At 44.1% G+C, this 25,226-nt stretch overlaps 1 long non-coding RNA gene across 1 annotated transcript; it reads right to left on the reverse strand.

Moving 5' to 3' along the window:
* Positions 1-20,664: 20,664 nt before the first annotated feature.
* LOC118497859 lies at positions 20,665-24,310 on the reverse strand. Its single transcript, XR_004900368.1, has 3 exons — positions 23,821-24,310; positions 23,361-23,456; positions 20,665-23,251 (listed from the first exon to the last, which is right to left on the reverse strand). It is a non-coding gene; the product is annotated as an uncharacterized LOC118497859 (long non-coding RNA).
* Between the last annotated feature and the right edge of the window lie 916 nt (positions 24,311-25,226).

The following is a 25,226-nucleotide window of genomic DNA, read 5'->3' on the forward strand; positions in this document are numbered from 1 at the left end:
AAAAGTGAAAGGGGACACATTTCTATTGATACTACAAACATTAAAAAATTTAAAAGAAGATATTAAGAGTCTTATACATACATTTTCCAATATAACTAAAATTTACAAATTCCTTTTAAAAATCTACAGCCTATCAAAATGCAAACTACAAGAAAGAGAAAATGGGAATAGTATTACAGTTACTAAGGAAAATGAAACTGGGATTTGAAACCTTCCACAATGATATCTCTAGGCCCAGATGACTTCACAGGTATACTTGCCCCAAACAATTAAAGAAATATCTTAGTCTTACTAAAACGAGGGGACACTTCCTAATTTCATGAAGCCAGAGCTGTCTTGATAACAAAACCTGACAAAGACATTACATAACCTTTCTCAGCTTCAGCTTGCTTATCTGTAAAATGGCTGGGCAGGTCCCCAATCTGATTCATGATTTCATCATAAACTTCATTTGTTCACTAAGTGGAAAAACCTTTGTCTCCTGCCATAAACTATACTCACACATCATTCATCATTGTTTGTAACCTCATTCTCTTGCAGGGAAGAAATGAGCAATCAGTCTTACTAGTACTTCACTTGCCAATGGTAATTGTAATTATATTATAGAACATTTGCATCCTAGAATCCCACCTTGTGTCCTTTGCAAGTCTTCCTCCTTCTTTAAACGTATCCTCTTTAAAGGTATCCTCCCTCCCTCTTCCATCATCAACCAGCTTTGCCTGTTGGCCAGTAGATGTTTATTATTCTCCTTGTGAGCTTTCTTTCTGACCTGGGCCCTGAAAAACCTGGGTCAGGGTGTCTGTATGAAAGTATTTCATATTCTCACTCTTAAAACAGCTTTAGGGTTTTTTCTTTTCTTTTTCTGAACAATTTAATACTAAAGCCAGTAAGAGAGCTGAGCCAGGTAGGCATGCATCCATGCAGTGGCGGTGGGGTGGGAGGGCTTCAGTGGCTCAGAGAAGGGCTGGAGCCTAAGCAGGAGAAGGAGGGCATCCATGTGGGGAAGGCGTGACCCAACGCAGCTGTCAGAGTCTGAGGTGGGTAAGAAGGACATCAACTAGGCCAGCAGCTGGAGATTGGTAAACACAGAGGGTGTGACCAAATAAGTAAAAATATTGGGTATAATGAAAAGTGGGCTTTTTACTGTTGGAACACACAGTTACAAACAGAGGGAAAACTAGAGCAAATATCACAGGTGGTACTAAATTGAAATTGAGGCATTGGTGTGAGTATGGTTGTAAACAAATGAATAGACGTAGAAATAAATGCTGATGTGTGTGTGTGTGTCCTAGCTCTGTCCATTGGGAGGATTGACACACAAAATTAATGAACACACTTAGCACGCAGATCTTGGTTTCTAAATACCACTCACCAGTAAAAGAAACCAGGCTCCTTAGAGAAATGCATGTTTCCTGGGGTAAGGCTGGGGAAGTACAAGACGAGCCCAGAACATGTTGTGGAACTTGTTGTGGCAGAAAGTAAGGAGATGCTCATTGATTAGTGGGACATGAAAAAAGCACACAGAAGCCTGCTTGAAGGGGCTCCCACTAGCTAAATCTGGGGCAATTGAGCCTAGAGTAAACAGTAAAAAATTTTAGTACAGCGGAAAAAATAGGAAATGTTATATCCAAACTGACATAAGTAGATAAACGCGTAAGTTTGAAATTTGGTGAGGAATGGAATATAAACAGTCTCAGAATCCTCCCCTCCTGCCAAATTACTGATTATCTACAATGGAAGAAAGGGGTAACTTTGCAATGGAGAAGCCTAGCAGATCCACCTTCATTAAATGATCAAAAGGCGCATGATCAGTAATGGGTCATATTTAAATTGTGCATTACTTATTAGGATTTAATAAGAACCCAACATCCTACTGTGATACTCCTGCTGAAGATGGATAACGTGAACCCAACCAAGAGGAAGCATCAGATAAAATGGAGTGGCATTCTGCAAAAGAAGTGACCTGTATTCTTAAGTGTCAAGGTCATAAAATTCAAGAAAAAACTGAAGGACTATTGCAGATTCAAGAGCAGTAAGGAGACATGACAACTTAATGCACATGGGATCCTAGACATGATTATTTTCTATAGAAGACCTCATTGGGACAATGGTTGAAACTTAAATCTGTTGAAATGCAGCAATGTTAATTCCCTGATTCTAGTAGTTGTGTTGTGGTTGGAGAATACCCTTGTTTGTAGGAAATGCTAAAAAACTTGAGGGTAATGGAGCCTCTGGTCTGCATTCTCAGATGGACTAGGACAAAAACCCTTGCTATTGTACTGGGAACTTTTCTGTAAGTTTGAGAAATCGTCTCAGGACAGCAGCAGTAGGATGCTTCCTTTTTCTCTGCATGCCTTCATCCCATGTTTATTGAACGTCCATTTTAGGCTGGGCACCAGGAAGGCAGGGAAAGAGTCCTCGTTTGTTTAAGGTGCTCACGTGTCTGAGCAGGAACTCACGCCCTCCACATGTGTTCAGTTTCTGCCATGAAGCACCTACTCTGTGAGCTAAATAAACAACTCCTGTTCTCAAGGAGTGTGCAGTCTGCCAGGAGGTTAAGTTGTTTGATGTGCTGGGCCCTGTTGAGGCTACAGAAGGATTCAGATCTGGAATCAGATGAACTAGAGTGCATTTCTAGTTTCACAATTGAACAGCTCTGGAATCTTAAATTAATGGACTGCTCTGAGCCTCTGTTTCCTTGTCTATACAATTAAGAGTATAATTCCTTCTCCATGGGATTTTTCATGAAGGTTGTGAGAATACATAGAAATCCCTTATACAACAATATGTAAATTTGTTTTGGCGGTGGCCTTATGTCCTGGGTTATGTGGACTCTTGGGTCTAGCTCAGAACAGGACCTCAGTGTGTTTGGTCACTCACCAGTGGGCACAGCACATGTGGGAAGCCCATGTTTGCTCACCATAGTTGTTTTAGGAAGGATGCTTCCCCAGCCCCGGTTATGTTCCAGATGTATTTTGGGGCTAGAATCTCTACGTGTATGGGGAGGAGAGAAGGAGTGGAAGTCACCTATCTTTATACACCCTAGCTGCTCATTGGGGTAGGGGCAGGTAAAACAGGGTTGTGCTTCTGGTAACAACGCCCCCTAATATGTAGCTGCCGCAACACTGGTCTTCACTGAGGTCTTCAGGGTCCAGACGGAGGTTCGATATATCTTCAGTAGAACTTCAAAATGCTTTTGGCCCCAATTCTTAATCCAGCCATGGCTGTCTCAAAAGTTCTAGGCTGACTTGGGTGGAGTTTGCAGCAGTATAACCTTACAGGGTCGTACCTCAGGTCTGCTCCCACCACCTCTTACTACCTACCCTGCACTCACACACAGGCATCCTGGAATACAGGGGAGCTAAAGCCCACGGGTTAAGGCCCTGTGTAATTGGTGTAGAGGCCAATGGATAATACTTCCCATTTGTCTTTCAAGGTCACTTCTTGGAAACATTTCACAAAGTCCCTCCAAAGTTCACAATGGACTGTATTCCAGTTGCATTTAGCAGTGGCCAACTCCCTAACACACCCTTCCATCTGGAGTCCCTTCTGCCCTATCTTACTCCCTAACCATTGCTCCAGCTTGCTTGAACCGTGTTCCCAACCACTTACATGCAAGTCTTTGGCTCAGGCTCTGCCTTGGGGTGGCCCAGGCTAAGACAGGATGAGGTTTGTTCACCCCAAGATTATCACTGGATTGGGGGAGGGACCAGCAGGCCTATGCAACCCTGCTGCAGCATTGCAGAAACAAGAGTGTCTTTGGAATATTCTCTGCCCTTGCCTCCCAGGGCCAAATGTTGTTGGTGGATTGACCTAATTCAAGAGGGACTTTTAGCCAAACTGGTACCTCCAGCCCCAACCTTGGAACATTTATTAGCCAGAACAGTGAAAAGGGGCCATGTATTAGAAATCATTTTAAACCAACCAACTGCATGAAGCATGGGTGTGTACCAAGAGTGTTTGATATAACTACACATAGAGTAGATGTTTTAAATCACCTATCTCAGGGAGGCCTCAAATTGGATTAATCTCCCCATCTGTCACTCACTTTAGTCCCCCTAATGACACTTATAAAGAACAGAACTTTAATTTCAGAAGTGTGGTGTGCTAGACATATCATGTTGCTTTATTTTTCTCTAAGTCAAAATAAAGCCAGCATGGAGCACTTATCCAGTTAGGATGGTGGCAAATGCCACCTCATCATTGTGGGCAGCTCTGCATGATGGAGGAGAGCCCAGGTCCTGAAGCCTGGCTATTTGGATTTTAGCTCTGCCACTTAAGGGTTCTGTGACATCAGGCAAGTTGCTTCACCTCTCTTTAATTGTCATGTGAAGTGGGGGATAATAGTAAGTGGATAATAGTGATAAATAACTTCTTCACTGGCTTGTGGTGAGGATTAAATGAGTAAGCGTGTGTAGAGGGTTCTAACCCCATTACCTGGGGTGAGGTGGGGTGAAGCCAGATGCAGATCAAGAGAGAGATCATAAAGAGATTTACAGTTTTGCTGTACTCACAGCTCCCTGTCAAGGGCACAGGATCCCAGTCCAGTCCACTCAGGGATGTCCCTGGCTTAATCATGAGACAGAAAGTGGGGGACTTTGGCCAAGTGCCTTTACTGTACCTTCTGAAGGAAGGAATAGGGGAGGCAGGGCAAGCAAGCTCAGGGTTGGGTAGTTGGAATAATTTCATCAGGCTCTGGGGTGTCCCTGGCTGTCTAGTGCAGGCCCTGGGGCAATGAGGGTGGGTGGATAGTGGCCTATGAAAGCCAGATAAGGGAGTGTTTGAGGGTGTGGCCTAATTGACTGCTCAAGGAAGAACTGACTGGCTTCTATCCAGGACCTCAAAATAGGGTTAAGGTAGCTATTCAAAAAAAAAAAAAAAAAACACCACAATATTTTGCCTGGCACATAGGAAATTCTCAGTAATTGTCAACTCTCATAAATAATTATGATTCAAGATCAGTAGAAAATAGGGAGTTTCTCATACTCCTCCCTCTCCCAGGGGTGCACAAGAATCTCAATGCCAGAGAAGGGAAGGACCTCTGTTTCTCATCCCACCACTGTATGAGTCTCCTGTAGCTGCTGTAGCAAATCGCCACCACGTAGGGACAACACACAAATTGATGGACTTCCAGTTCTGGAAGTCAGTCACCTGAGATGGGTCTCACCAGCTAATTCTTTCTGGAGGCTTGAGGGTAATGTTTTCTCAATTTGCCAGTCTCTAGAGGACACCTGCCTTCCTTGACTCATGGTTCCTTTTTCCATCTTCAAAGCCACCAACATAGAATCTTCAAACTTCAACTCTGTGACTGTGACTCTCCTACCTGGGTCTTTCACTTTTAAGGATCCTGTGATTATCCTGGACTCACCTGGACGATCGAAAAATATCTCCCTATCTCAGAGTCCTTAACTTATTCTTGTTTATAAAAGTCCCTTTTGTCATGTAAAGTAACATAGTTATAGGTTCTGAGGACTGGGACATGGAAACCTGTGAGGGGACAGACATTTTTGTGCCTCTTCAACACTGTCACCACTGATACTTTCATCATGTAAGTCTACACGGCCCCTCAAAGCCAGGTGTCTTGCAGCTTCACACCGTGACTGAGCCTGAGAATCTTCACAAAGGCTGGGAGCCTCCAAACCACCCTGGTGCATTCTGAAGCTGTTCACCTCGCATGTTCTCTCACCCCCATCTCTCCTCTACTTGCAGTTCACAGAGAATTCTGTCAGCTTTCCAGCCTTGGGGATCCCTGCCCCACCTCACAGCTTTCCCCCCTCCCTATCCTCCTCCACTGAGTCATCCAAGAAGCTTCTCTGGCTTTTAGAAAATAATAGACAGGGAGTGGGAAGGGTCTACTTCTGAGTCAACAATAGGAGCTTCCCCGAAAGTAAGGGTGACCAAGGTAAAATAAAAAAATTATTGAGTTGTCCTGCCAACCCTCACTGGGCTTGCTTGTTTAACACCTGTCTTCCTTACTAGACTTGGCCTCTGGACAGCAGACAGCACCTGCACCCCCGCTCCAGAGCAGAGTAGACACTCAAGAAACAAACCCTTGAGTGCCTTTCAACTCAAACAATCTACACTGTTTTTTCTATCCTATTATTACTATTATTATTCTAGGAAGAAATGCCATCCTAACTGTGCCATCGTTTTGTCTCTCAGTACTCCAGTTTCCCTTCCTGAGATGGTAGATTATGTAGCAAGTCAGAAAACTGACCTGGGATATTGGGGGAATTCCCCCAGGCTCCTTTCTCACAGTTGTGGAAGCCAAATGCTCTGTGCAAAGCCTCTTATGCACTTTTGAAGGAGCACTGATAAGACTTCCATCCACCATCTGTCCATCAATTCAATATAATTATACTGACTATATGCAGAAGGTAGCAGAAGAAGTGATATTTATAAAGCAAGTATTATGTGCTTGATAATGCAATGTGCACTTTGTAAACATTTTCACTGTAGGTTGGTGTCAAAGCATCACTAATAAGAGCTTGCATTTGATTTGTGTGGCTTTTATACTGTTCAAAATGCTTTCACATATATTCTCTTATTCGAGCTTTATTACCTTATTGGGGTGGGCATGGAAGATATAATCATCCATGTTTCAAAGAGGAGAGACCAGCAAGTCATGCAGTTAGTTGTGTTGATGGCAGGTTGGTCTCTGGAATCCTTCCCTTCTACCCACTGTGCTCCTAGTGCTTTCCCAGCCTGTATGTCCCAGGCCCATCCTCTCTTCTACATAGAAACCTTGACATCTCTCCTGGCACTGTACCTAAACAAGGTCCCCACATAGTGTACATACCCTCATGTGCAAAGACCAGCACATATTCAGATACAAATACACACTTGTGCGCAGATACACACATACACCCATACACATAGGGGTGTTAGGGAGTGAGCATTCAAAATGCATCTTAAGCAGCCTGTGCCTCAGAAGAAGCAGTTGAGAGACAACACTCTGTGAATACGTTCCCATTTCTGCACAGTCCAGGCTTTAGGAGCAGAGTACTGGGAACTGGTTGAAGGGTGGTTGATGGTTAAATGTACTTTGGAAGGTAGAGGCAGTGAATTGCTTTGGGAAAATATGAAGACTTATATCCCCAAGCCATTGTTTTACACTGTAGGGGTAATAGACCTAAAGACCCACGCCTCTCCCAGGAGAGAAATGGTTTACAGTTTAGTGCAAATGTCTCTCTCTCTCCTCCTTCTCCCCCTTCCTCACCCCTTCCCCTCCCCGCCCCTTTATGTTCCAGATGCCTCATGTAAGCTTTGAGTCTCATAATTTCAGGGTTCCTCTCTTCTATACAAACCTCACTGCACAAGCAGGTAAACATCTGGCCTCATGGTATTGCCTGGGGTAAAACGAGCCTGGGAACAGGTGTTTCTGGGGTGCTCAGTGAGTGAGTGAATAAAATGTCTCTTCTCTGATCCAGAGATCTCGAGTCAGGATAGAAAAACATAAACCCAGATATAAAAATTTAACAAAACTTATCTGTTCTAAACCTCTACTGTCGGTTTTTCTAGAGTTGCCTACACCAATGATAGTGACATTATTAATAAAATTAGCCACAATTATTGGTGCTTTCTCTGTTCTAGACACAGGTTAAAGGCTATAATTTGCCCAAGGTCACACACCCAGCAGTGGTGGAGCCGAAGAATAGGTACCTTCACCCAGGTGATGCTGCATTTGGCCAGCTTCTTTCCCAGAAAGCAAGGCAGTGATGGGTATTGTGGACAAACCACAGGTGAGCTGGCTTCCTACTTGTAGGCAGCATTGCTGAGTCACAGGTGCAAAAAGTCTTCAGAAATAGGAGCTTTCTCTGCGGGACTTGATTCCCTATTAGCTAAGCTAATAGCTTTTCCTGTTTCTTGCCATGGAATTCTGCTGTAACTAGACTAATTATGGTATCTGTCCTCCATTTGTCAAAAGTATGAAGGTGCCAAGCCTGCCAGATGGTCTCCTATGGCTTCCCCTGCTGCTCCAGGCCAGTAACAGCTTAAAGTCCCATTAGCAAGAGCTGCACACTGAACTGGACTCCTTGTGTTGGGCCATGGAAGGACCTCAGTGGTCTTGAGGTGTGTAGATGGGGTGTGATAGAAAGTGAGGAGACTGATAGGGACACCCTGCCTTCACTGGCTGTTTCCCCCTTCTCCCCTCCTCCTAATGACATGGATGAAATGCCTCCATCACCGCACTCCCTAAGCCCCATGCTAGGCAGTTACTGAGCATTCACTTGGGCCTTTGCACCTTCACCTGGGCTGTGCCTCCAGCTGAAATGCCTTCTCCTTTCCTTGACCCCAGCCCAGACTGTCCAGGACCCTTTCCAGCCTCAGCCCCTATGGAAAGTGCCCTCTTTTCTGAACTCTCTGAAAACTTACTTCTGGCACAGAGTCTAACAGAGGTTGAACTTGATACTCTTCATGCAATCCAACTATTCAATAAGTGCAGTATTTATTCCTTTTTAAGTAAAAATTTTATTTACTTATTTTTAAATATATTTTATTGATTATGCTATTACAGTTGTCCCATTTCCCCCTTCATTCCCCTCCACCCTGTACACCCTCTCCCACCCACATTCCCCCCCCTTTAGTTCATGTCCATGTGTCATAAATTCTTTAGCTTCTACATTTCCCGTACTACTCTTGCCTTCCCCCTGTCTATTTTCTACCTACCATCTATGCTACTTATTCTCTGGACCTATTCCCTCTCTCTACCCCTCCTACCCTCCTGTTGATAACCCTCCATGTGATCTCCATTTCTGTGGTTCTGTTCCTGTTCTAGTTGTTTGCTTAGTGTGCTTTTGTTTTTCTTTTAGGTGTGGTTGTTAATAACTGAATTTGCTGTCATTTCACTATGCATATTTTTTATCTTCTTTTTCTTAGATAAATCCCTTTAACATTTCATTTAATAAGGGCTTGGTGATGATGAACTCCTTTAACTTGGCCTTATCTGAGAAGCACTTTATCTGCCCTTCCATTCTAAATGATACCTTTGCTGGATAGAGCAATCTTGCATGTAGGTCCTTGCCTTTCATGACTTGGAATACTTCTTTGCAGCCCCTTCTTTCCTGCAAAGTCTCTTTTGAGAAATCAGCTGACATTCTGATGGGAACTCCTTTGTAGGTTACTGTCTCCTTATCTCTTGCTGCTTCTAGGATTCTCTCATCTTTATCTTGGCTAATGTAATTATGATGTGCCTTGGTGTGTTCCTCCTTGGGTCCACCTTCTTTGGGACTCTCTGAGCTTCTTGGACTTCCTGGAAGTCTATTTCCTTTGCCAGAATGGGGAAGTTCTCCTTTATTATTTGTTCAAATCACTTTTCCACTTGTTGTTTTTCCTCTTCCCCTTCTGGTACCCCTATAATTCGGATGTTGGAACATTTAAAGATGTCCTGGAGTTCCCTAAGCCTCTCCTTATTTTTTTGAATTCTTGTGTCTTTGTTCTTTTCTGTTTGGTTGTTTCTTTCTTCCTTCTGGTCCACTCCATTGATTTGAGTCCCAGTTTTCTTCCCATCACTATTGGTTCCCAGTGCATTTTCCTTCATTTCACTTAGCATAGCCTTCACTTTTTTCTCTAATTCGTGACCAAATTCAACCAATTCTGTGAGCATCCTGATCACCAGTGCTTTGAACTGTGCATCTGATAGGTTGGCTACCTTTTCATTGCTTAGTTGTATCTGCTCTGGAGCTTTGATCTGTTCTTTTGTTTGGGCCATTTTTTTGTCCTGACGTACCTGTTATGGATAAGGGGTGGAGCTTTATGTGTTCACCAGGGCGGGGCAACCCAGTCACTGTGTTGTGACACTGTATGTGGGGAAGGGTCCAAGAGGGAACAATGGTGCTTTCTCTGCTCTCTGCCAGATTTCAGTCACTTCCCCTGCTTCCTATGAGAAATGGGCACTTCTGGTGCTGATTCCCGGGTGGGTTGGTTTGTGTACATTCTGGGATCCTGTGGGTCTCTCCAACAAACTCTCCTGTGAGGCCAGGAGTTTTTCTTACTGCCACCTCAACCCCCACAGGTATTTTCAATCAGTGGTTTGAGGCTTTATTTCCCTAAGCTGGAGCCCTGGGTTGCGTGGTCTGTTTCACTCCCCAATTGTTTCTCCTGATTTATCTGGCGAATGTGGGACCACCCACTCTACCAACTGCTGCCTTGCCGGCCAGCCACCACCTTGCCACAAGTCCTTTCTGCCTGGCTGCCCATCGCTGCCCCTCCTAGTGGTCTGATGAATGTTTCTTTCACTCCTTGGTTGTCAGACTTTCATACAGTTTGATATTCTGTCAGTTCTCATTTTTTATTTTTAAGTTGTTGTTGTCCTTCTTTTGGTTGTGCGAGGAGGCACAGTATGTCTACCTACGCCTCCATCTTGGCCGGAAGTCTATTTATTTTTAGAGAGAAGGGAAGGGCGGGAGAAAGAGAGGGAAAGAAACATCGATTGGTTTCCTCTTGTACACACACTGTCCAGGGACAAATCCACAACCCCTGCATATGCCCCGACTGGGAATCGACCCAGTGACTTTTCCCTTTGCAGGATGACACTCAACCCATTGAGCCACAGTGGCCAGGGCAAGTGCAGTATTTCTTGAGTACTAATCAGTGTTGTCCTAGGTGTTAGTGATAGGGTGGGAAGTCATACTTAGCCCTGCCTCATGGAGTTTATGATCAAGCAGGGAAGGCAAATGACACAAAGAATTAAGGCTGTTAAGACAAAAGAGATAAAGGTTGCTTGGATGCAAAGAACAAAGGAAATGTGGAATCAAAGAACTTGAAAAACCCTGCCAGAATATGAATTTTCTTATTTTTTCAGTCATTTTGCAAATATAAGACTGTCTTCTCTATAAGCCATATAGGCTTCAAGACCAAGAGTCACAGGTGGTCTAGCCCTAATGGCTTTCACAATTGTGAGTCCCTGAGCAATCATCAGGAAGCACTGGCTAGTCTGACTGTAACCAGTGTGACAGTGTCTGCAAGGAGCTTCTCCCCACCACCCTTCGCTGACCTGACAATTCCCATATTCTTGCTGCTGCATCATAAGTAGAATTTGGGAAGAAATATATGTTTCTATATCTTTGGCTGTTCCAATTTCTTTCCCTTACTTTTTACATCAGTGGCTTCTCCTTGAGCAGTCAAGCATAGTCTTGGAAGGAATACTCACCCCCACTAAAAACAAATGTGGAGCCCTGGCTTTGTGGCTTGGTTGAATGGAGCATTATCTTTCTACACCAAAAGGTTGGAGGTTTGATCCCCACTTAGGGCACATACCTAGGTTATGGGTTCAATTTCCAGTCTGGGTGTGTGTAGGAGGCAACCAATCGATGTTTCTCTCTCACGTAGATCTCTCTCTCCCCTGCCCCCCTCTCTCTCCCCCTCCCTCCCTCTTTCCTCTCTGTCTTAAAAAAAATCAATACGCATATCCTCAGGTGATGATTTTTAAAAAAGCCAATGTGGATCCTGCAAGGGGCTGTAGGAGGCACACTCCACAGAAAAGTGGAGGAGCCTGCTTCCAGCAGCATCATCAGAAGGCAGAAACGCTGATTTCCTTCCTGAAAAAGTCCATAATGAAGTCACTTTAATACAATTAATTTCATTCAATGTTTATGAAAATCTTACTCTGTGCAAGGAAATGCATATGCCCTAGGGCAGGATGTGGCCAACTCCCCCAGCCTCGCCACTGCCTGCACCCCAGGAGCTTACAGGTGCATCAGGAAGCGCATCCACCATGGAGATACCAACAATGACAGTTCCCTATTACATGTTAGGGTACTCCAATGACATTATTGGATGGGAGAGGACAGCAAGGTCAAAGATGGCCAGTGCTGAGCCTGAGGTCCCAGCGAGACAGGGGGCAGAGTGAGCCAGGCACTGAGCAGGATGGGTTGGCAATGACAGCCACAGGGCTCTCTCTATGTGAGTCAATTCATGGAGACTGGACAGTGTTCCTTGATTCGGAGGAAGGTGAATCTGATGCAGACACTGGCCTGCAGTGTCTGCATCATTATGGATAAAATGAGACATTCACACGGACTACCGAGTCCAGTGGAGGAAAAGGGAGCAACACAGCTTTTCTTTCAAGGGGAGCAAAAGCCACAGCCTCCACCATGACAGGACTTTATTTCTATCTCTGGACACATTACATGATGGTCCTCATTTACTATGCACAGGCTTGCTTTAGGTGATTACCTTTTACAGAAAGCAAAGGAGCCAGTGCCTCTCTAATCACATCACAGAAGAGGGATATTTGCAAATGAAAAGGCAAAAGTGGTTGAGCCAGTTATACTCATCCTTGGAAGGTTTAGCATGGATTTTAGGAAGTTACTTTGCAGTAAATGTCCTCAATTCAGGGTGAGGGAGTTTTAGCAAAAAGCAAGACTTGTAGCGGCCTAGGTACATTGCAGGCCTGATTCCCCACAGGAGAACCTATCCATGGGTGTGGGTCCTATGCATCTCCAAGTGGGAGCTGGGCCCACGCCATGCAGAACAGTCTCCTACAGAATCACCTGCTTGGCCTCTGTGTGAAGTGCCTGAGGAGCTAGGAGGTGGTGTACCCCAAGGGAGGGATGTTGAGGGGACAGAAGGTAGGGGGAGGTGTTTGTGCTTATTCACTGGCAAGGAAGAGCCACTGAAGTCTTGGAGCATGAACCAGGTGTGACGGGGACCTATGTCAATGCAAGCGTGTGCAAGTTAGACTGACAGAGAGCGGGGAGCCTTGAGGCAGGGAGATGAGGGCAGGGAAGGGGGGAAGACGGAACTGGTCATTCAATATAGTTTCTTCCATTTCAGAGAAGGGACTGAGGCAGGGAGCAGAAGTCACCTGGCCTAATGTCACACAGTCAGTCTCAAGGACAGCCAACAGATTGTTACATTAATGACAGTTTACTCATTTTAAGTCATAACAATTTGCTACATGTTTGTTTTTAACAGTTTTATTGCTATAGATGTGATATATGTGATGTGGCACCCAATTCACCCATTTAAAGAGTACAATTTAATGGCTTTTAGTATAGTCTCAGATATGTGCCTTGGTCACTCAAAAAAAAAAAAAAAAACCAAAACACTAACTTTTAGCTATCGTGTCCCTACCTCCCCATACTCTCCAGCCTGAGGCAACCCCAAGTCTACCTTCTGTCTCTAGATTTCCCTGTTCACACTTCATGTGGATGCAGTCATATCATCTGTGGTCTTTTGTGACTGGATTCTCTCACTAAGCATGTTTCACGTAAATCCATGTTTAGGTATGAATCAGTATTTCATTCCCTTTTATGCCCAACTAATATTCCATTGTATAGTGATACTACATTTGGACTTCTGGCCAAGATGGAGGCATAGGTAGACCCACTGTGCCTCCTCACACAACCAAAAGAAGGGCAACAACAATTTAGAAACAAAATAACAATGAGAACTGACAGAAAATTGAGCTGTATGGAAGATGGACAACCAAGGAATTAAAATAGACACATCCATCCAGGCCAGTAGGTGGTGCGGAGTTGAGCAGCCAGAAGGGGAGGGGTTGCAGCACAAAAAGTGGTAGCACCAGGCACTCAAGGCAGCAGCTGACAAACCCTAGGCATACAAGATGGCAGAGGGCGGGCCCTGGGTGTGCAGGTGGTGGCTGAAGGACTCCAGGCCTGGGGTGGCAACTGGCAGACCCAGTGAGGTGATGACTGTGAAGTGAGGCACTGTGAGCAAGGCAGCTGGCTGACCAGGTAGTCCCACATTCACGAGCAGATAAACCAGGTGAAACTGGGGAGTGAGAGAGACTGTGCAACCCAGGGCCCCAATGCCAAGAAGTAAGGCCTCAAAACACAGATTGAAAACACCTGTGGGGCATTGAGGTGCAGGGAGAGACTCCCAGCCTCACAGGAGAGTTCGTTGGAGAGACCCATAGGGTCCTAGAATGTACACAAGCCCACCCACATGGGAATCAGCACCAGAAAGGCCCCAGCTTGCTTGTGGGAAGCAGGGGAAGTGACTGAAAGCCCACAGAGAGTGGAACAACCGCCATTGTTCCTCCTTGGGCCCCGTCCTCACATACAATGTCACAACCTGCAACTTGGTTACCCGGCCCTGGTGAACACCTAAGGCTCCACCCCTCATACATAACAGGCACAAAAAAGACAAAAAAAAAAAAAGCTCAAATGGAAGAACAGATCAAAGCCCCAGAACAAATACAACTAAGCGACTAAGAGATAGCCAACTTATCAGATGCACAGTTCAAAGCACTGGTGATCAGGATGCTCACAGAATTGGTTGAATTTAGTCACAAATTAGAGAAAAAATGAAGGCTACACTAAGTGAAATGAAGGAAAATGCACAGGGAACCAACAGTGATGGGAAGGAAACTGGGACTCAAATCAATGGAGTGGACCAGAAGGAAGAAAGAAACAACTGAACAGAAAAGAACAAAGAAACAAGAATTCAAAAAAATGAGGAGAGACTTAGGAGCCTCCAGGACACCTTTAAATGTTCCAACATTGGAATCATAGGGGTGCCGTAAGGAGAAGAGGAAGAGCAACAAATTGAAAACTTATTTCAACAAATAATAAAGGAGAACTTCCCCAATCTGGCAAAGGAAGTAGACTTCCAGGAAGCTCAGAGAGTCCCAAAGAAGGTGGACCCAAGGAGGAACACACCAAGGCACATCATAATTACATTAGCCAAGATAAAGATGAGAGAATCCTAGAAGCAGCAAGAGATAAGGAGACAGTAACCTACAAAGGAGTTCCCATCAGAATGTCAGCTGATTTCTCAAAAGAGACTTTGCAGGAAAGAAGGGGCTGCAAAGAAGTATTCCAAGTCATGAAAGGCAAGGACCTACATGCAAGATTGCTCTATCCAGCAAAGGTATCATTTAGAATGGAAGGGCAGATAAAGTGCTTCTCAGATAAGGCCAAGTTAAAGGAGTTCATCATCACCAAGCCCTTATTAAATGAAATGTTAAAGGGATTTATCTAAGAAAAAGAAGATAAAAACATGCATAGTGAAATGACAGCAAATTCACAGTTATTAACAACCACGCCTAAAACAAAAACAAAAGCACACTAAGCAAACAACTAGAACAGGAACAGAACCACAGAAATGGAGATCACATGGAGGGTTATCAACAGCGGGTAGGAGGGGTAGAGAGAGGGAATAGGTCCAGAGAATAAGTAGCATAGATGGTAGGTAGAAAATAGACAGGGGGAAGCCAAGAGTAGTATGGGAAATGTAGAAGCTAAAGAATTTATGACACATGGACATGAACTAAAGGGGAGGAATGTGGGTGGGAGAGGGTGTACAGGGTAGAGGGGAATGAAGGGGGAAATGGGACGACTGTAATAGCATAATCAATAAAATATATTTTAAAAATAAAAAATAATGCTGCTATAAATATTCATGTACACATTAACTTTTGTGTCAATTGATGTTTCCATGTCCCTGGGTATACACCAAGGGGTGGAATTGCTAGGTCATGTTGTAACTCTATGACTGTCAGACTTTGTTTAAAGTGACTGTACCTCTTTACATCTCCACCAGCTGTATATAAGGGTTCAATTTCCCACATCCTCTCCAATATTTGTTATTATTTGTCTTTTTATTTTAACTGTTATGGTGGGTATGAAGCGGTATCTCTTGCGGTTTGGATTTACATCTTAATGACTAATGGTGCTGAACAGCTTTCATGTGCTTATTTGTATATTTGTCTTGGAGAAATGTCTATTAAGATCCTTTGCCCATTTTAATGGTTATGGTTATAACCAATTTATGGTTATTTTTATTGCTGATTTGTATTAATTATTTATGTATCTCTATATAAATTCACCTCAGATATATGATTTACAGATATTTCTCCCCACTCTATAGGTTGTCTTTCCACTTTTTTAATTGAATTTACCAAGGTGACATTGTTTAATAAAGTTTCAGGTATACAATTCTATAATACATCATCTGTATATTGTGTTGTGTGTTCATCACCCTTTTCAACTTTCTTGATAGTGTTCTTTGAAGCTCAGGTATTTAATTTTGGTGACGTTCAATTCTTCTATTTTTTTCTTTTGTTGTCTGTGCTTTTGGTGTCACAGCTAAGAAACCATTGATTAATCCAACATCACAGAGAGACAGAAGTCCAGCTTCATTCTTTTGCATATATGTATATATATATAACCAGCATCATTTGTTGAAAAACTATTTTTCCCATTAAATTATCTTGACACCCTTGCTGAAAATCAATTGACCATAAATGTAAAGGTTTACTTCTGGACTCACAATTCTATTCCATCAATCTCTGTAAGTCTAATCTTGTGCCTCGACCACCCTGCCTTGATTACTAAAGTTTTATAGTAAATTTGAAATCAGGAAATGTACATTCTCCAATTTTGTTCGTAAGATTGCTTTAGCCATTCTGATCTCTTATATTTCTATATGAATTTTAGAAGCAGATTGTCAATTTCTATAAACTCCAGCTGGAACTTTGATAGGATTGTGTTGAATTCACAAATTACTCAGGAGATGGTTGTCATAATAATAATATTAAGTCTTATAATCTATGAATATGGGGTGTCTTTCTATAACTCATTCCTTTTTTATTGCCAAATACTATTCCATTGTATGGATATAGCACATTTTGTTTATTCATTTAGCCATCTGGGTTTTTTTCATGTTTTAGCTATTATGAATAATATTGCTATAAATGTTTACATACTGTTTTTGCATTCATATATGTTTTTATTTCTCTTGGGTATATACCTAGGATTACAGAATTCTAGGATTATACCTAGAATTTCTGGGTCATGTGGTAGCTCCATGTTTGCCTTTTTGAGGAATTGCCAGACTATTTTTCAAAGTGGCTGCACTATTTTACATTCACCATTTACATTCTCAGCAATGCATGAAAGTTCCAATTTATCCCTATCCTAACTAACATTTGTTATCATCTCATTTAGTCCACCCAGTGGGTGTCCAATGGTATCTCATTGTGTTTTTCATCTGCCTTTCCCCATGGCAATGATGTGGAACATCACTTCATGTGTTATTGGTTATCTTCACTTACTTCAGGGGCTATAGGCAATGAAGGGCCCAGGGCAACACAGGGTGGTTGACTGGCCATGCCTAGAATGAGGCCTGGACATACAAGCACATTGAGCAATGCCCACTACCTTTCTTGTGCAGTCAGCCGCCCAGGGCACAGGAGGTATGGTATAAAATGCCCACAGAAGATTCCTCTGGACACAGAGTAACCCATAGTCCCAGCATGGCTGGTAGAGAGTTTTTGAAATAGGAAGTATCTCCTTTGGAGCCCAGATGTATGCTCACGTGCTTTCAAAGGAACCTGCTATTTAGCCTAAGGCAGATGACATAGAACCATGCAGATCTTTGAAACCTTGATGAAGAGAAACAAGTGACAAAAAGGTGCCATTCGAGGAGATTCTTGCAGGAGCAATCAATATGTCTGAACTGGGCTGTGTTAGGAGAAGAGGAGAGGGTAGTCCACAGGACTGATACTGCCTTCTGAGTTTCAGGCGAGCACAGGAAGGAGGCATCTGGATGCCAGCTGTGTTCTAGGCCTCCTGGGGTAGGGGTGGGCGCCCTGCTAACTAAGAGCCAGCTCCCCTGTCCAGCTCCTCTCTCTATGCTGCCATCTCTGGATGTTATGTAGTATTAACATTCTCCTTTGGTGCAGATGACCAAGCACTGATGGAGTGTTCTCATGTTAAAAAGGTGTAAGTGGGATTTCTGGTCAAGGTGGCAGCATAGGTCAACCTGGCTCAGCTCCTTGCACATCCACATCAAAATTACAACTAAGTGATAGAACAACCTAGAGTCATGAAGCCTGTGGGTAGGCTTCACTTGAGCATCTCCCAGACCAGTACAAGTAGCAGCCATCTAATATTGCTTCATAGCTCATTCAGGGTGGCCCCAGGCAGAACACAGGTCAGGGCTGACCCTGGCCTGCACCACCCAGAAAACCTTAGGGCCAGCACAACCAGTGGACAGCTAAAGACCACGTCAGAGCACCACCACCCTGCCCCTGCAGAGCTGATCCTCTGTGGAGGGTAAAGGTTGGTGGTTGGTGGTCAGTGGTAACAGCCAATCCTTGCAGCTGACTAGCCTGGATAAATCCCTCCCATTCACCTGCCAAGAGAAGCCAAGGCTCAACTACAAGAGGAGGGTATATTCAGCCCACATGAAGGGTATACCACAAGTACCTGGCTTGTATGATAGGAGAGCCTGTGTCACTGGACCCTACAGGACACCTACTCCATTAGGCCATGCCACCAAGATAGAGAGTCATAGCAGCTCTACCTAATACATAGAAACAAACACACGGAGGTTGCCACAATGAGAAGACAAAGAAAGTTGGCCCAAATGAAAGAACAGATCAAAGCTCTAGAAAAAGAACTAAACAAAATAGAGATAAGCAATCTGTCAGATGCAAGCTCAAAACACTGGTTATAAGAATGCTCAAGGAACTTGGTGAGGACCTCAACAGCATAAAAAAAGATCCAGTCAGAAATGAATGATACACTAATTGAAATAAAGAACAATTTACAGGGAAACAACAATAGGGTGGAGAAGCCAAGAATCAAATCAATGGAACATAAAGAAGCAAAAAATAACCAATCAGAACAACAGAAGAAAAAAGAATCCAAAAAAATGAGGATGGTGTAAGCAGCCTGTAGGGTAACTTCCAGCATTCCAACATTCACATCATAGGGGTGCCTGAGGGAGAAGAGAAAGAGCAAGATATTGGAAATGTATTGGAAAAAATAATGAAAGAAACCTTCCTTAACTTGGTGAAAGAAATAGACATGCAAGTCCAGGAAGCACAGAGTTCCAAACAAGATGAAAGAAAAGAGGCTCACTTCAAGACATATAATTAAAATTCCAAAGGTATTTTGCTAAAGATAAAGAGAGAATCTTAAAAGCAGTCAGAGAAAAGCAGTTAGTTACCTACTAGGGATTTTTCATAAGACCATCTGTGAGCTGATTTCTTTAAAGTAACTTTTCAAGCTAGAAGGGATTGGCAAGAAATATTCAAAGTTGTGAAAAGCATGGACCTACAGCCAAGATTGCTCTTCCCAGCAGAGGTGTCATTTAGAATCAAAGGGCAGATAAAGAGCTTCCCAAACAAGAAAAAATTACAGGAATTCATCATCACCAAACATTATTATATGAAATGTTAAAGGAACTTACTTAAGAAAAAGAAGATGAAAACTATGAATAATAAAATGGAAATAAATACATATCTATCAACAATTGAATCTAAAAAACAAACTAAGCAAACAAGAAGAACAGAGACAGAATCACGGACATGGAGAGTGTTTTTATGGTTGTGAGATGGGGAGGGGTGTGGGGGGAATAGGTGAAGAGGTGAGGGGATTAAGAAGTGCAAATAGGTCTACAGCCATACCATCCCGAACACGCCCAATCTCGTCTACTCTAGGGAGAAGTACAAATAGGTAGTTACAAAGTAGCCATGGGGATGTAACATACAGGATAGGAAATAGAGTAGCCAAAGAACTTACATGAATGACCCATGGACATGAACAAAAGTGTGGGGATTGCCTGAGGGAGTGGGGGTTGCTGGGTAACAGGGGTTGAAGGGAGAAGAATTGGGACAACTACAATAGAATAATCAGTAAAATATAATTTAAAAATAATACATAACATCCAACTAATAGTAACTTGTCAAACCAATTAGATTTGATCTAACAGTATCAAAACAGTTTGGTTTGGGGGTATCTCATGATAATCTGAAGACTTTTTTTACCCCATTGGATCCAATGCTGTGTACTGATGTTACAAGAAAAAGATTACCCATTAATAGCAAGACCTTCTGGCATTTCTGGCAGCTACCCCATCTATCTCAGTGTCTGAGATGGATCTGTGTTGGACTGAATTATGAGCCACGGGAGTATCACTGTTTTGGAGACGTCTATGCTAAGGGACCATTGGGAAAATTGAGCTGGGTTATGTTGGAGGCTGCCCTAGAACTAAGTATTGCCAGATTGGAATCTGTGGGATTCTTCAAATCCTGGGGGTAGAGGATTGGGAAGAGACATAGCTTGAAATCCTTCTCTGAATGTTGTCCCAGACCTGGTCAGGTTCATTCATGAACAGAAAGTATTCCTTCTGCACACACTTCCAGTGCAAAGGTCCACTAAATGAGTAGGTGGAGTGGAAAATAGAAAAGCTGGGTGCACGCATGTGCTCACACACACGTAGCTTTGTAGCACTGTTGATTTTTGAAACTGAAATAAACTTGATCCGTAAAAACAACAGAAACTCAGACTAAAATAACAGCATATCAACATTAAGAAAACAGGTTTTAAATGAAAAGAACACTTTTCCTTCATCCTTGTCCAGCATTGCTGCTATCTTTGGCACTGCATGGGGAGCCTAAATGTCATAATGGGTAAGTGAGTTGGCTCTGGAATCAGACTTCCTGAGTTCCAGTCCTGGCTGTATCACTTACGGGCTGTGTAACTTATGGCAAGTTACTTTACCTCTCTGTGCCTCACTTTTCACACCTATCAGCACATGAGGGTGATAATAATAGTATCTATCTCATGAAGTATTGTAAAATTTAAATATAAGGTACTTAGAATAATGCCAGTCATATGGTAAATATTCAGTACTTGGTTTTTAAGTAAATAAAATATTCAATTTTTTATTACTATATGATCTTAAAATAGCTAACCTTCTACAGCAGGAAATCAAATCCCAGGTATCCAGGGCAACAGGTGGGGTACTGAAGGTGGATTTTTTCCGATGATTTTAATGAAAAACTGTAAAGTCAAGGTATTTGATAAGACCTGTAGTTTTCAACACCCGTTGCTCACTAGAATCAACTGGGGAGGTTTCTAGGCAAAGACTGGCTGTACCCAGGCCAAGTAAATAGTAATATTTGGAAGTGAAGCCCACGCCACCACGTTTTGCAAAAGATCACCAGGTGATTCTGATGTGTAGTCAGGGCTCTGATTTGCTGGGCTAGATTCTTGCTACTTGAAGTGTGGTTCAGGACTCAGCAGCTCCAACCGGCCTCACGTAGGAGTGTTAGAGATGTGGAACCTCAGGTGCCGCCTCACCCAAGACCTACTGAATCAGAAGCTGGGTTTTAACAAGATCCCCTAGTGGTTCACCTGCACACGGACAGGAGCACAGGAATAGGTGACTTTCAAATTTCACTCCTTGCTCTGAAGTCAGTGCCCAATAAATGCTAAACGAAATAGTGGCACAGTTATCTGATGTCCCAGAAAAATCCTAAGCAGAAAGGCTTTTGGAATCTGGACCAGCAGGGATGCCATCAGAGCCCAAACCTGATTTTCCCCAGGCATGGAAACCTTGACATATGCACACCTGCGCTCACAGGCCAAGGGTAATTAATCAGCAGGCTGCCCCTGGCACTGAAGCTCCTGGTGCCAATGGCAAGGGGCGATGGGAAGTGACATAGATTGATAGAGACAGAGAGTGAATGAGATAAGAGAACCTCCTTTTCCTGAGTTCTCAATGAACTTTGGCTTTGACAGAGTCTGGTGCTGTGGAAGGCTCGGGTGAGTCATTCACTCAGAGTTGGCAGGCTGCAGTGAAGTGTACTCACCATCCCACAGGGATCCTGAGCTCCTGTTCACTGTTTTCTCCCTACTGTCTCTTCCCCTTCCTTGGCCATTAGAGCACAGCTTCACACTCCTATCGATCCCAGTTCTTTCTGTCCTCCTGCATTACCGTCCAAATCCACCCCTTCCTACCCTGAGTTTCCAAAGCACCTCCTTCGGGTGCTGGTGAGTGTGGCACTGTTCCGTATGGTGAGAGACATCAAGAACCCAGGGATGGCTACCATACAAAAAAGCATCAGCTAATCAAAACTCAGTCAAGTACGAACATATCCCATTAACTATGCAAATGGGAATTCCCCAGACTGCGTGGTAAGTACAATAAACCAAAGACTAGTCGGCATCCAGAACTCGACGGCCTGGCTAAAAGAACCCAGTGGAGAACAAAACTAGGTCCTCATGCGGGGATTTAGCAGTGCACTTAAAAAATGCGGTGAAATAGGTACATAACATAAAATTGACCGTTTAAACCACTACAGGTCTGTGGCATTAAACACATTCACACTGAGTACAACCTTCACAGCCATCCACCCCCAGAAATTTTTTTCATCTTCCCAAACTGAAACTCTGTCCCCATTAAACTCTAACTCCCCATTCCTGGAAAACTCTATTCTCCTTTCTGTCTCTAAGAGTTTGACAACTCTAAGGACCTCAAAAGAGGAATGATACAATATTTATCATTTTGTGACTGGCTTATTTCACTTAGCATAATGTCTTCAAGTTTCATCTATATGGTAGCTTGTCAGAAATTCCTTCGGATTTTTACCCAACATCATGCCACTCTGAGAAACAGCGGATAATCCTTTATTCACTGACAAGGTCATTCTGTGTTGTGGGGAAGGACAGAGGGAGGCATACAGCTGGTCTTGGCTTCATCAGCGAAGACAATCAACACAAGAAAATGGGTCCTGGAGCAGGGGTTAGAGCCTCCATCTATTGATGTAATCAGAAAAGATTGGGGGGCTGTGGGAGGAGTCCATAAATAGGAGGACAGGACCGAAGACCCAAAAGAGGGCATGAAGCTGGTGGGTGTGTACATGTTGGCAGGAAAAATTCCTCTTGAGCTGTCTCAGCTTCCTCAGCTTCACCTGCTCATGTGTCAAGTCGGTAGGGCTGCCTCTGGGCAGCACCGTTTGTTCTAGAAGACTGGTGTGCCAAGTGTCACCCTTCACTTTGGGCTAGTCTTAGTCTTCTGCAAGGCTGTCTTCAACATGTTTGCAGCTGGGTCTGTTGTTCACTTCACCCATCCCACCTCCCTTTCTTTCCTACCCCCAGGTCCCTGCTCACTGGGCACTCCTAGGCAGGACCCAGGACATAGCTGTGGCCCCCAGACTTTGGGGAGCTCACATCTCAGGAAGGAACAAAAGTGGGAAGTTTGTCTCTTTTGCTCAGAGCCTCAGAATAAGATGTCAGAGCTGCAAGGAACTTCACAGGTGACAGGCCCCCGTTTTATTCTGAGCTCACTGAGGCCTAGAAGTGTGTGGGGTAACTTGCCTGAAGTCGCACAATGGAGCAAAACCAAGAGTTCAGGAGTTCAAGTCTCTGTGGTTCCCGCAGGCCTGTTTCTTATTTGGTTGTGATCACTTCAGCAACAATGAACTCTCCTCCTCTCCTTCCTTGCCAGCCTTCAGGCCCTCCAATTGGCTCCATACCTCTGCCCATGCCTCCTGGGGGCGAAGATTGGAAAACCCACTTTAGAGGCAGCCCAGGAAGCCCCCCCCCCCATCAGTTCCTATTCATCCCACTCTCTCCAGGTCCCACCTTCCCTCTTACCTCTGGGACCCCTCTTCCTTTTGTTATGATTGCTTACTTTTTCAACCCAAACTGCCATGAGGCCTTGGGCAAACCATCTGCACAGTAAAATCCCAACTACAATGAGAAATTAATGAGAAAAGTGAATGTTGCCATATAAAGCTTGAAATACCTTTTCTATCCACTAAGCCAGACCCAGCCCCTGCCCCACCCTCCTCTTTACACACCTTTGTTTCCAGGGCCCCCTCGACTCCTCTCTTGTTTCCATGAAGTGACTGAAATGCCCCAAAAGGGACAGCTCAAGATTTGTAATTACTACTATATTGATTCAGGCAAGTTCTTCCCTGAGGAATTTTGGATTGATGGGGCAAACATTTTTGAAAGTTCCAGCACACCTCTTTTAATCTCATTAGTGCAAATTCAGCTGACAGGCACTGAAGCAACCCTGGGGGACCGGGGGCCTGGACAGGCAGACACTTACATGGGGCAATTTCCTTCACACCTGGAGATGAGAAATCACGCTTGTCAGGCCCTGCTTTGAAAGACAGGAAGATTGGTGATAAAGCCACGGGGAGAAAGGACACATTCCATTCCTTCCCAGGGCGGGAGGAGCCGCTGACGCTGTGGGACACTGCTAGGGGTGGAGAGGAGCAGGGAGGGGAAAGGGGAGAGACAGAGGAGGCGTCTCCATCAGTCCCCACCTCTCACAAGAGAGGACGGGGGTAACAGCCAAAGCAAACCAAGCCGCCCTCCTGTTCATCTCCCACAGCCCCCGTGGAAAGCACTGGCCATATGTGCTGTCCTCATCAGCAGAAACTACTTAGGCGTCTAAGACTTTGCCAGTCCTCGGAAGGGTCAAACCAACACAGTGCTTGCACCTCGTGTCCATGTCCACACATCTCAACGACTGTCCGGCTGCAGCTCCCAGAACCTGGCCCTGGAAACAGCACTTCCGGCAGAGAACTGCCAGATCTTCATTTCGTCAAGGAATGACGCCAAAACAAAACAAAATGAAGCGAAAAACAAACAACTGTCCTCACCATGGTTTCTTTTTTTTTAAGGTAAATAAACAGGTAAATAAAGCTCTTACATAGCTCTTAATTGTCTCATTCTGACATGGGCCCAGGGAATAAAGACCTAATAATGCCTTTGGGTAACTTACACTCCCCTTCCGATTTCGGTTTTTACCACCGTCTCCGATCTGCTTCCCTCCTCTAAACCGTGCCCTTCATCCGCCTCCACATGCCAGAGTATTCTCCGTCTTCCCACCTCTGCACCCTCAGAAACGTCCTCTCTGCTAGCTCCGGCTCACCCTGGAGCTCCTCTTCTTCCACGGGCAGAGGGCCACCCCTCCTCTGTGCCTTTGTGATACAATCACAGTTGTCCCCCCTCGTCCACGGGTTTGCTTTCCTAAGTTTGGTTACCCCCACTCAACTGTGATCTGAAAGTATTACATGGAAACTTCCAGAAATAAACAACTCATAAGTTGTAAATTGCCCAGCGTGATGAAATCCCGCGTTGTCCTGCTCTGTCCTACCCGGGACATGAATCACCCCTTTGTCCAGCGTCTCCACGCTTCAGACTCTCCCTACTCCTTTGTCACTTGGTAGCAAATGGTCCGGTCAATAGTAACCTAATGCCACAGCACTGTGTGTGTGCCATTCCCCCACTCTGGTTCATCACGTTGGCTCTGTACCAGCTCACGGCCTCACAAAAGGAAAGGTGAGTACAGTGCAGTAAGAGATTTTGAGAAAAAGGGAGGACAACATCCATCTAAGTTTCGTTACAGTATATTATTACATTGTTCTATTTTGGTGGTGGTTGTCAATCTCCTGCTGTCCCTAATTTGTAAATTAAACTTTAACACAGGTATGCATGTACAGGAAA

The sequence above is a fragment of the Phyllostomus discolor genome, chromosome 13 (genome assembly GCF_004126475.2).
Source record: "Phyllostomus discolor isolate MPI-MPIP mPhyDis1 chromosome 13, mPhyDis1.pri.v3, whole genome shotgun sequence".
NCBI lineage: Eukaryota > Metazoa > Chordata > Mammalia > Chiroptera > Phyllostomidae > Phyllostomus > Phyllostomus discolor.